This window comes from Leopardus geoffroyi, chromosome C1 (genome assembly GCF_018350155.1).
Source record: "Leopardus geoffroyi isolate Oge1 chromosome C1, O.geoffroyi_Oge1_pat1.0, whole genome shotgun sequence".
Classification (NCBI taxonomy): domain Eukaryota; kingdom Metazoa; phylum Chordata; class Mammalia; order Carnivora; family Felidae; genus Leopardus; species Leopardus geoffroyi.
Window position 1 is genome coordinate 91,374,266 of NC_059328.1, and position 12,735 is coordinate 91,387,000.

Genomic DNA, 12,735 nt, shown 5'->3' on the forward strand with positions numbered 1-12,735 from the left:
TTAATAAAAATTGAAAATAAAAATGAATTTTCTTTCTCTCTGTATTCAAGAAAAAGAAAAGAAACAAAAAAGAGCAAAAAGAAAAAAGAAAAAAATGAAAAAGAAAATTAAATAGATGGATCGGTGAACAGACTGAAATACTACTGAAATTATTTCGTTTTCCCCCAGAAGTCAAACTATGAAGCGCTTTATAGTCCATAAGCTAAGCAGGCGGAGAGACTTGTGTTCCTTAAGAGCAAGGTTGGCCAAGTTGGGCGGGGCTTAGTATAACAGCTCCTTTCTCCACTAGGTGGCGCTGCTTAGCTTACTGGGGTGAATTGTGGCGCTTGTAGGTGCATATGCGCATGCGTGGGAAGGGTGAAAATGGCTGCACCCAGCCAACCAGTCTCCAGTATCAGAACTCTGTTTTCACCGATCAGCAATATCGCACCCGTCCTTTGTCTCCGGCTTCCGTTAACTCCCCGCTTTTACACAGTCCGTGACCAAGCCCCAGGCAGCACCTACCTCCTTAGTTTTGTCTGAGATGTGGCTGTTTTTCCCGACGTCTTACTTCTGAGGGACTGTGGCTTTGACGCGTTCTGCCCCTGTGCCGGAGGGTCTCACCTAGCAATGGCCAGGTGTCGGCCGCATCCAGGAACGTTTGCGGGACTGTGCTGCTGCTGATGGCCAGAGACTGCGGCCAGGTGCCAGCCTGCCATAGAAAAAGTTTATGAGATAGTGTAGCAGCAGCATTTCAGGGACTGTGGAAAATCACAACACACATCTGGCACCAGGCTTCATCCTTAACTACCTTGTTCCAGCACCAGTGAATGCTATTGTTCTCCCGGGTCCACGGGGGCCCTGCCTTTGGGGGACCCACACAGCCTCTACCAGGTATTCTTCTAGCAGGGGAACCACCTCTCCTCATGTGGCCTGAAGAACCCCGGACTCCACTGTGCTCCTGAGGATTCGCCCTTCCCACTAGAGACTGCCAGGTAGTGTGCTGCAGAGTTTCAGACTCTGTGCTCCCCTTGTTTATAATCTTAATAGAATTTAAACCCTCTCCTTCCTCCTTTCTCCCTTTTTAGTTCAGTCTCTGCGGCTGTTTCCACTTTTGCACTTTCTCTCCAGCTGCTTTGGGGGGGTGCTTTTCTCGTATTCTCCCCCCGCGACCCCCCCCCCCCCCCCCCCCCCCCCCCCCGTCTCTGTCCTCTCTCCACAGGCAAAAACAACTCCCTGCCCTCTGCGGCCTCTCTCTCCCCCAGTTCACCTCTTGGTGCCATGCACCTGCTGAATTCTGTGTTTAGGTTGTGCAGATAGTTGTGTTAATCCTCAGATCAGTTTAGTGTTGGTCTGGCTGTATTTCATGGACTCAAGACACACAAAAATCTTCCATGCTGTTCTGCCCTCTTGGCTCCTCCCCCATATTCCTCCAAGGGAGTCTTTTGACCAAATCATTCTCCATTCTTTCTTGGCCAGCCCTTTGAAGATTCCTTTGTCTTTTTAATTCATTGTCTTTTTAATACTCTTTGATGAGGAAATTTTCAAAGCCTTTTTAAAGTTAGAAGAACTGGTTGCGGCTTTTTCTAATAGCTCAGTGCTTCTTCACATAATTTGTTGATGTGAAGGAGGGCTTGATTTTTCTTTTCAAAAATCAATTGTCTTTCCTCCATGAGCCCTTCCTATCACCATCTAAGGCGACAAATCTGTTTTCTGTCTCAAATGTTTTCCCTTTTTCATCTAAATGGAATCATACAGCATGTAGTATTTTGAGACTGGCTTCCTTTTCACTTAGATTAATGCCTTTTGTGAAGGCATGTGAAGCTACATCAAATATATCTTAATTGCAAAAATTTCAATCCAAATTTAAAATTATTCAATATGGGGTGCCTGGGTGACTCTGTTAAGCGTCAGACTCTTGGTTTCTGCTCAGGTCATCATCTGGAGGTTAGTGAGATCGAGCCTCGTGTTAGGCTCCGTGCAGACATCACAGATCCTGCTTGGGATCATCTCTCTCCTTCTCTGTCTGCCCCTCCCCTGCTTATGCTCGTGGATGCACACGTTTTCTCTCTCTCTCTTAAAATAAAGAAATAAACTTTAAAAAATTATTCAATATGTCCACACTATTTTTAAATGAAAAACATCTTAGATCCCTACCCTCTGACCTTTCATCCTTCTCTCTGTTTTTGCTATTGTCTAGAATTTTGATTGTACAGTTTGAAACGTAATAGTATTTCTTTGTTTTTGCAGGTAATTAAATTTAACAAGAGTTTGCCAATTCCTTTGACTACTTATATTCATTTTTTCATCCTTCTATCTTTCTGCATTTACGATTTTTTTAAAAGGTTATTTATTTAAGCATGGGCATCGGTGTGCTTGAGAGCCAGGGAGGGGAGACTGAGAGGGAGAGAGAGAATCCCAGACAGGCTCCATGCTGTGAGCAGGAACCTGACATGGAGTTCGATTCCACAAACTGTAAGATCATGACCTGAGCCAAAATGAAGAGTCAGATGCCCAACCGACTGAGCCACGCAGGTGCCCATGAATTTACAATTTTTTGAAACTCAAATGCATTCCTTAAAAATTATTTCACTAGGAATCTATGAGTACTAATTTCTTGTAGCCTGTGTCTGAATAAGTCTTTTCTCCCTCTATTTGTTTAGAGTAGTAATATATCCAGAGATAGAATTCCAAATTGACATTAATTTTCCATCCATCTTTGAAGAATATTTTCCATCGTTTCTTTTTTTTTTTTTTTTAATTTTTTTTTTTTCAACGTTTATTTATTTTTGGGACAGAGAGAGACAGAGCATGATCGGGGGAGGGGCAGAGAGAGAGGGAGACACAGAATCGGAAACAGGCTCCAGGCTCTGAGCCATCAGCCCAGAGCCTGACGCGGGGCTCGAACTCACAGACTGCGAGATCGTGACCTGGCTGAAGTCGGACGCCCAACCGACTGCGCCACCCAGGCGCCCCCATCGTTTCTTTTTTTAAAAAAATGTTTTTAATGTTTGTTTATTTTTGAGAGAGAGCCAGAGTGTGAGCAGTGGAGGGACAGAGAGAGAGGGAGACACAGAATCTGAAGCAGGTTCTAGGCTCTGAGCTTTCAGCACAGAGCCCGACATGGGACTCAAACCACAAACCATGAGATCATGACCTGAGCCAAAGTTGGACATCCAGCTGACTGAGCCATCCAGGCACCCCTCTATTGTTTCTTGATACCTATTGTTACTAATGCAATTTATTGCAAATTTTATCAATCTTGGGGGGTTTTTTGGTAGACAGTGATTTTTTTTCCCTATGGAATATATGTATATAATTATAGTTATTCTTCATCAATTTTGATAAGCTCTATTTAATATGGTTTTATTTTTAGTTTGTCAGCTTGGCCACATACTTTCAATATGAGAGCATTTATTTTTGTTCAGTTTTGGAAATTTTTATCCATTCTTTTTGTTTTATGCTTTGGATTATTTTTTGAAGTGTCAGAGAGTCTCGACTGATCTATGTCTCTTAACTGCTTTTTCAAACTTTTTAAAAAATATTTTTAACTTTCTGCATTGCATTTTGGGTGAACTTCTCAATAGTATCTCTCAGTTCACTAATTTTTGCATTTACTCTATGAAGTTTATTCTACTAAACAAGATTTATAAAGTTTATTCTACTAAACAAGGTTAATACTCAAGTGTTCTAATCTGCTTACTCTTCTTAGCTACTTTGTATTTTGTGATATAGTTTTCTTTTTCTTTTTAATTTTTTTAATTTATTTTTGAGACTGAGAAAGAGAGACAGAGCATGAGCAGGGGAAGGGCAGAGAGAGAGGGAGACACAGAGTTGGAAGCAGGCTCCAGCCTCTGAGCTGTCAGCACAGAGCCCAACGCGGGGCTTGAACTCACAGACCGCGAGATCATGACCTGAGCTGAAGTCAGATGCTTGACTGACTGAGCCATCGCAGCACCCCTAGGTTTTCTTTTTATTTCTTTTTATTTCTTTTTATTGCTATTTTCCTGTATCTCTTTGAATATCCCATACATTTTTATGTTGAAGTTATCAGATGTTCTTGTTTTCATTTCATCTGGAACACATTTTATAGCCTACTTGTTGATTTCTTTGGTTGGAATTTTCAGCATTAGTTGTCATCACCTGTTTTAGAGTTTTGGATCGAGAACAGTGGTCAATTAAAGATGGTCACAGATTTCACTGACTGGTGGATATATATCTCTTCTTTAATTTGGTGGGATCTGTAACTCTTTTGACCAAGATGCAATGGGGGTAATACTGAGCCAGTTTCTGGGTACTTTCTATCTCTTGGAATAGTCCTTTTATGGATCTGAGTTTTTATGTAAGAAGTCCAACTACATGCAAATGACTGTGTGGAAAGGCCCTGAGACTATGTGGAAAGGGAGTGTATTCTGGTTTTCGATGTGTCCCTCCTAATGAATCAGGCATATGAACAAAGCTGTTTCTGACCCTCCTGTCACTTAGCCACCATCTTAATATCATCAAGTGACCATAATTGATACCAGGTAGAGCAGAAGAATCACCCAGCTGAGGCCTGCTCAGATTCCTAAACTTCAAAATTATGAGATACGATAAAATGTTAATTGGTGTAAGCCAGAATTTTAGAGTACTTTGTTACATAGCAATAGATAATGGAATCATGACTTATCTTGAATCTGGCTTTTCCTGCCTCCTACCCTGTCCCATACTCTCTGTACACACTCATCATGACTACTGGTTTAGGGGATACTCCACTAAATTTCCGCACTCCACCAGTCCACCCCTAGGCTTTCAGGTCCCTGTCCACAGGTGATACTGGAGATACTGCAGATGAAGCCACTGAGCCAAAAGCAGCTTGGCCCAGGAGTTGGCTTCCATGTTGTGCTTGCTTCCTCCTGACTCCTTAGGTTTTCAACTTCATGTGAGCACCAGCTTTGATTCTCGAGCCACCTTCCAAGATGGAGGGAGCCATGCTTGTGTATAGTCTCTCTAGTTGTGTAGGCACTTTACTTCCAGCCACCACACAAGAAACCTGCCCAGTTACATGTGCTGGTTTCCAGACTTGAAACACAGTAAACTCTCAGATTCAGTCACATTTACTCTTTGTGTTTCTTTCATTTCTGACCCCAGTAGTTTAGCTTATTTGGGAGATTAGCCATATCTCTTTTTTTGTGCTCTCTCTCTTTCTTTTCCTTTCTATCATATGATGTCTTTTTCATTTTTTTGAAATAAATTTTTTGTTTTAGAATAATAGAGTAGACTTATAGAAAAATTGTAAAGAAGGTAGTTTCTATATATCTGTATCTGGTTTTCATTCTTATTAACATGTCTAATTAGTGAGAGAAGTTCCTCACCATTAATGAAGCAGTCTTGGTATATAATTATTACTACAGTTCATAATTTATTAAGATTTTTTAAAAGTTTTTACTGAATGTCCCTTTTTAGTTCCAGGATTCCATCTAGGATACCACATTACATTAGTGGTCAATGTCTCCGTAAGCTCCTCTTGGCTGTGACAGTTGCTCAGACTTCCTTTGTGTTTGATGACCTTGACAGTTTGAGGAATACTGGTGAGGTATTTTATAGATTGTTTCTCAGATAGGATTTGCCTGATAATTTTCTCATTATTAGACTGGGGTTATGTATTTTGGTAGGAAGACCACAAAGATAAACTACCATTCTGATCACATTATATGAAGATTACATACTACGTACTTTACATGACCTATCACTGCTGTTGTTAACCTTGATCACCTGGTCAACGTAGCCTCTGTCAGACTTCTGTACTATAAAGTTATTCTTTGATCCCTCTTTTATACTGTATTCTTTGAAATAAACTTACTGGGGCACCTGGGTGGCTCAGTTTGTTAAGCATTCAACTTCGGCTCAGGTCATGATCTCACAGTTGAAAAGTTCAAACCCCGAGTCAGGCTCTCTGCTGTCAGCACAGAACCCACTTCAGATCCTCTGTCCCCTCTCTCTCTGCCCCTCCCCTGCTTGTGCTCTCTCTCTCAAAAATACTAAATAAATTAAAACAAAACAAAACAAAACAAAACAGGGGGCACCTGGGTGGCTCAGTCAGTTAAGCACTGGCTCTTGGTTTCAGCTCAGGTCATGATCTTGCAGTTTTGTGACTTCGAGCCCTGCATTGGGCTCTGTGCTGTGAGCACAGAGCCTGCTTGGGATTCTTGGTCTCCCACGCTCTCTGCCCCTCCCCTACTCGTGCTGTCTTTGTCTCTCTCAAAATAAATAAACTTAAAAATCTAGGGGCGCCTGGGTGGCTTAGTCGGTTGGGCGTCCGACTTCGGCTCAGGTCATGATCTCACTGCCCGTGAGTTCGAGCCCCGCGTCAGGCTCTGTGCTGACAGCTCAGAGCCTGGAGCCTGCTTCAGATTCTGTGTCTCCCTCTCTCTCTGACCCTCCCCTGTTCATGCTCTGTCTCAAAAATAAATAAATATTTAAAAAAATTTAAAAAACAAACAAAAACACACAAAAAACTAAAAAAAAAGAAACTTACTGCACATAGCCCCTGCTTAAGGACCCGGAGTTCTGTTTCACTTCTTTGAGGGTAAAGTATTTACATAAATTGGTACAAGTGTGACCATTGGGAGCTCCTTCAGTTGGCTCCTAGGTTCCTTTGACATACACTCATCATTGTGTGTGTGTATGGCATGTGTATTAACATTTCTTTACTTGTTGACACTACAAGATGCCTTAAAGTATATTTCCAGTTCCAGCCCTAAAATCAACCATTTCCCCAAGCAGCCCGGCCCTTTTTGCTGGAGAATGGTATTAGAAACCAAGATCTGTGTGCTAAGGTATGCTTATTGCTACTAGACTGTTTTTGCTTCAAGGCCGTCTCAGCTGACAAAGCGATGAAACTGTCATGTATAGAGTAACCCCTGTATACACACGTATTCATAACTATTTCTGTAGGAAACCATCTATATCTATATTAGCTAAACATGAATTCATCTAATGTCCCCAGTTCTTTTTTTTTTTTTTAATGTTTATTTATTTATTTTTGAGAGAGAGAGAGAGAGAAAGAGAGCAAGGGAGGGGCAGAGAGAGAAAGAAAGCAAGAATCTCAAGCAGGCTATGCCTTTGACAGCACAGAGCCCAATGCAGGGCTCGAACTCAGGAACCCTGAGATCATGACCTAAGCCGAAATCAGAGTCAGACTCTTAACCGACTGAGCCACCCAGGCTCCCCTAATGTTTCCAGTTTTAATCTCTTAGCACACAAATCCCACTAGCATTCTCTCATTGCTTATCTGTAATTTCCCACTCTACTGGTGAGAAACCTGTCTTCCACTATCTGCTATACGCTTTCTTAATTAACAAACTTTTTTTAATGTTTACTTATTTATTTTGACAGATAGTGAGTGCAGGAGGGGGAGAAAAAAAGGGAGACAGAGAATCCCAAATGGACTCCACGCTGTCAGCACAGAGCCTGACCGGGGGCTCGAACCTATGAACCATGAGATCATGACATCAACCAAAATCAAGAGTCAGATGCTTAACCGACTGAGCCACCCAGGCGCTTCTACACTTTCTTAATCTTAAAATTAACTAGAATTAATTTTAGCATTCTAGGATACCTGTGTAGTGGTTTCAGAATATATAGCATTTCTATTTTCTTCTCTTAGAGTTTACTCTCTCTGCTTACATTGCCTGTTTTTGCACATTGTCTGCTTTCTCTGTTAGAACCCTTAGCATATTAATCATAGTTATTTAAATTCTTTGATAATTCCTGTCATATCTGAATCTGATTCTGATGCTTCCTTTGTCTGTTCAGACTGTGTTTTGCCTTGTTGGTATGCCATGTGTTGTTTTGTTGAAAGCCAGATTTGATGCATTGGGTAATAAGAACTGAGGTAAATAGTTCTTTAGTGTGAGTGTTTACATTAATCTGTCTAGGACTTGGGCTGTGTTTAATGTTTGCTGTAGCAGTAGGAATTAGAAGCTTCAGATTTCTCTAGTGTTCTTATTTTTGTTTCCCCTCTTGATCTTGGGCTTCCCTAACTACTCCTTCTCAGAGAAAAACTGAATCTTGGAGCTCTCTCAACTAAGAGTCACCATTTTTATAGAGCAGCACTGTTGTGATCGTAAAGTGTCAGGGAAAGGGAATTCTCTGATCTTCTGATTTAAATCTGTGTCTTTCATTGCCTATGTCTTTTGGGGTTGTAACCTTCAGAAGGGTTTTTCTTATGGCCTAGTTTTCCCCACCCCCCATTCTTGCTCCATTGCTGGCTGCAGTGTTACCAATCTATTTCCACAAAGTCCTCACCCCTATTGACTATGTTTTTTCCTCTGTCAGGTAATCTGGGAATCTTAGAGAGGGCTGCGTGGGGGGAAATGCCATTCTTCCAGCTGGAGTAATGCTCTGACAGTCTTTTCCTCAACATTAAGTATTCTATGGGGCAGGTTCTGGGCACATTGCTCAAAGATTATCTTCCCTTCCCCTATCAGAGTCAGAGAGAATCTTGAGAACCTGGTGGGATTTCTGAAGATAAAGCCTATGAAAGGGTGGAGACCCCATTAAGGCTCTGGCCCCCAGAACTGTCTCAGTCTTAATGCTAGTCCACACTTAGCCTCCAGACATCCATCAACAATCCCTTTTAAGTGCCCCTATCAGTTTATGGCTTCAGGGATTTCTGCCCCAGGTAAGTGGATCCGAGCAGTGTCTTTCTGGATCTAAGCAGTATCTTTCTGGAAATTTCAGCGTGGTGGTTTCCCATGCAACCACAGTTCTCTGACAGATCCAAGAAAAGTCAAAGGTTTTTAATTTATTCAGTTTTTTTCTTTTATAAGGATGGGAGTGATGACTTCTAAGCTCTTTGAGAGCTAAAACCACAGGTCAGTCATTCCTTTTTTATTTAAAATTTTTATAATGATTTTTATAATGTATCTGTTATTGTCCAATGTTTGAACTCGGATATTGAGCCCCAAAGTATGAAATTATAATACCCCCTTGACCACAAATCCTGAATACTTTATTTTCTATTTTTTATTTTTTTGAGGGAGAGAGAGAAAGAGAGAGAGAGAGAGTGGGATTGAGGGGCAGAGGGAGAGAGAGAGACAGAATCTTAAGCAGGCTTCACACTCAGCCAGAGCCCAATGCAGGGCTCAATTCCATTAACCTGGGATCATGACCTGAGCCAGAATCAAGAGTCAATACTTAACTGACTGAACCACCCCCTGAGTACTTTCTTTATAATTCTCTTTCAGTATATAAAAGAGGCTTTTTGCTAAATTGTTGTATCAGTCTAATATTTATACAGAAATGTGCACAAATCACATATAGAACAATGCATTTTCACAAACAAAAAGTCACCTACACAATTATCACCCAGATAAATAAACAGAACGTTACCAATATGCCCAGGAATACCTCTCATTCCCCATTCAATTGCCTTTAACACTTTCCTAACTGCCCCCAGTCCCAGAAGATAACTACTATTCACTACTAATCTGCCTTCTTACAGCATAAATGAGTCTGGCTTGTTTGGAACTTCATAGAAATGGGATCTTACAATATGCATACTTTCATATCTGACTTGTTTAGTTTAACATTATGTGTTTTAGATTTAATCTGCCTTTTTGTTTTAGTTGTAGATTGTTCATTCTCATTGCGCATTTTGTGACTATATAATTTATGTGTCCATTCTACAGTGAATGAAGACTTAGGTAGTTTTCCATGGCTGTTGGGACTTTCTAATACATGTTTTTTGGGTGAACATGTATATACCTAGGAGTGTAATTGCTGGGTCATAACTTACTCTTACTTCTGGTTTTTCTCAATATAGACAGGTGGTTTTCTGAAGTGGCCACACCTATTTTTCCCTCATCTCCCACCCTGCCCACACCACCTAGCAATGCATGAAAATTCTGGGTGCTCCATATCTATACCAACAGTCAATATCTCATATTTTCTCACTTTTGCTATTCTGGAATGTATCGTGATAGTTTGCTGTAGTTTTACTTTTCCTTTCCCTGGTGGGTAATAAAATTGAGCATTTTATGTTTTCTGGCCGTTTGAAGGTGCCATTTATAATGATGAACTTTTTTTTTTTTTTTTTGAAAGAGAGATCAAGAGAGACAGAGAATGCAGAGAAAGAGGGAGACACAGAATCAGAATCTGAGCAGGCTCCAGACTCTGAGCTGTCAGCATGGAGCCCGTTGTGGGGCTCAAACTCATGAACCGTGAGATCATGACGGAAGCTTAACCAACTGAGCCACCCAGGCTCCCCTATGATGAACTTTTAATCAAGTCTGTTTTCCTAGTTAGGCTGGGAATTCTGTCTAGAGAAGGCTTGTATCATTCACCTTTGCACAAAGTCTGCCACAAAGTCTTCTAATGCTTTTCATGCAGTATTACACAGATGCCTGCTTAAGTGAATGAATATGGGGCTTTCAGCTTCTAGACCTGCTAGAGGTTGCACCTGGTAGCCATCTCAAACATTATTCCTGGAGAATCAAGTATATAAGTTTTAGGTTTTAACCATTTAAAAAAAATTAATAAGTATTTGTTCAACACCTACTATGTATTGGCTACTATGTAAGGCTGGGTTGTGGGAGATCATATGAGTGAATCAGATAATTCCTTTACTCACGGAGATTTTAGATCATGTACCAGCCTAGCTTAAGTGCTAGTTTCAGATGAACCTTCCTTAAGTGTAATTCCTTGGCTCTGTTTTCCCACCTTTCTGGTGCAACTGGATGGGCAGAAGCTGATACATAGCACTTTAAGCATATGAACATGGCAGCCACTTTGAAATTTGGTCTTGAGAGATTTATGTCTTGTAATTTTCTAGAAGGAAGAAGAAAGATTTTTCACTGACATTTTTTTCAAAAGTGGTATGGAGCATGTTTTGGAGATGAAACATCCAATTACTTGGTTCCTAATTTCTCAGGTATCCTGGACAGTCATAAGTGTCAGTATGGGTTTTATGAGAGAAATCCTCTTCTCTGTCCAACACAGCTTTATTATCCTCTATAATAGTAGTTCTGTGGCTTGCACTCTGAAGAGACACTCTTCCTAGCAGTAACTATGAGACCTAGAGATTTCATTTTGCTTGAAACACTTTCCCATTTTCCTCCTGTATCTGTGAAAAATTCCTCTAAGGAGTCAGATACGTATTACAGTAGGTATGCATGCTAAAGAAATGCTTTCCAGTTGTGAATCACCACCTTCTAAAGGAAGAATACTGTAACTGGGAAGGAGATGGCATGAAGCCAACGTTTTTACGGTGCTTAGCGAGAGTTCTCATTGTGTACTTCATTATTCTTTTTTTTTTTTTTAATTTTTTTTTCTCAACGTTTTTATTTATTTTTGGGACAGAGAGAGACAGAGCATGAACGGGGGAGGGGCAGAGAGAGAGGGAGACACAGAATCGGAAACAGGCTCCAGGCTCTGAGCCATCAGCCCAGAGCCCGATGCGGGGCTCGAACCCACGGACCGCGAGATCGTGACCTGGCTGAAGTCGGACGCTTAACCGACTGCGCCACCCAGGCGCCCCATTATTCATTTTTAAGAGTCTCTTGATTTTGCTTTTTCTTTCCATCAACTTCTTCAAAAATTAAGGACAAAAATGAACTTTTCTGTGGAGAAACTATACATATCTTTAGTGTCTGGGGTATAAATGCTAGCTGTTTTAATTTTTTTTTTAATGTTTTAACATTTATTTATTTTTGAGACAGAGAGAGACAGAGCATGAGCAGGGGAGGGGCAGAGAGAGAGGGAGACACAGAATCCAAAGCAGGCTCCAGGCTCTGAGAGTTCGTGACCTGACCCGAAGTCTGATGCTCAACTGTCTGAGCCACCAGGTGCCCCAGCTGTTTTCATTTTTAATGTTTATTTATTTGGAGAGAGAGAGAGAGAGAGACAGAGAGAGCACAAGTGGGGTAGAGGTGGAGAGAGAGGGAGAGAGAGAATCCTAAGCAGGCTCCAAGCTGTTAGCACAGAGCCTGTTGTGGGGCTTGACCCAACGAACTGCCAGATCATGACCTGAGCTGAGATCATGACCTAAGCTGAGATCAAGAGTCAGATGCTTAACCGACTGAGCCACTCAGACACCCCTGTTTTAATTTTTGTTTTTAATATTCAAAATGGTTCAAAACTTTGCCTACTGAAAATGAGGTGATGGGTATCAACAGATATAATTCTGGTTCCAGTGACTGTGCTGTCATTGCCTCTGGAATCCATAGTAGAATGGTTTCTGCAGGACATCCCATTGCCTGCCTCCTCACCTTGACTGGAGGGGTGACAGAGCTGATGCTGAAGTCCCGAAGATGCCAGAGGACTGTGTGTTGTCTCGAGACCTCAAAGCGTTAAGATCAGAGTCTGACTCATGAGGAAGTGGCAGGAGAGCTTCGTTGCTCACTTCAACGTTAGCCTTTATCATGTATGTCCCCAAGCAGCACAGCAAGGGAACTCTGTCATTTTCCATCTGTTGTCCCTATCCCCTATTCCCAGAGAGCTGGCTGAGAGGCATGTAAGTGACCAGCACTATGCTGTGCTGACCCAGACTTTCTTCCTTCCACCAACCCAGGCTTTCGTCCTGGATTAGGCTTGTCTGCTTCACCTCCCCATCCCTTGGGCCATCTCACTCCTAGAAGGCGCCTTAAGTCTCTCAGCCAGATGGTCTCTTGTGGGGGTTTGTCCCCTAGTTCCTCTGACAGACTGCCCGCTCTCAACAACGCTTGCAGCCTCTATAGGCTTTTTCTGGGACTCCACCACCACTACTGCCTCCAT

The 12,735-nt window shown here is 41.7% G+C and overlaps 1 protein-coding gene across 12 annotated transcripts in view; it reads left to right on the forward strand.

The window, feature by feature from the left end:
• Nucleotides 1-12,735, forward strand: part of NTNG1 (netrin G1) — a 340,737-nt gene that overhangs the window by 71,576 nt on the left and 256,426 nt on the right. The window contains exon 1 of one of the 12 annotated variants that reach the window (XM_045478474.1): nucleotides 499-974. The exons of the other annotated variants lie outside the window; for them this stretch is intronic. The gene's annotated coding sequence lies outside the window, so the exon portion shown is untranslated. Of the gene's footprint in view, nucleotides 1-498; nucleotides 975-12,735 lie in introns of those variants that run through there. 12 annotated transcript variants of the gene reach the window in all.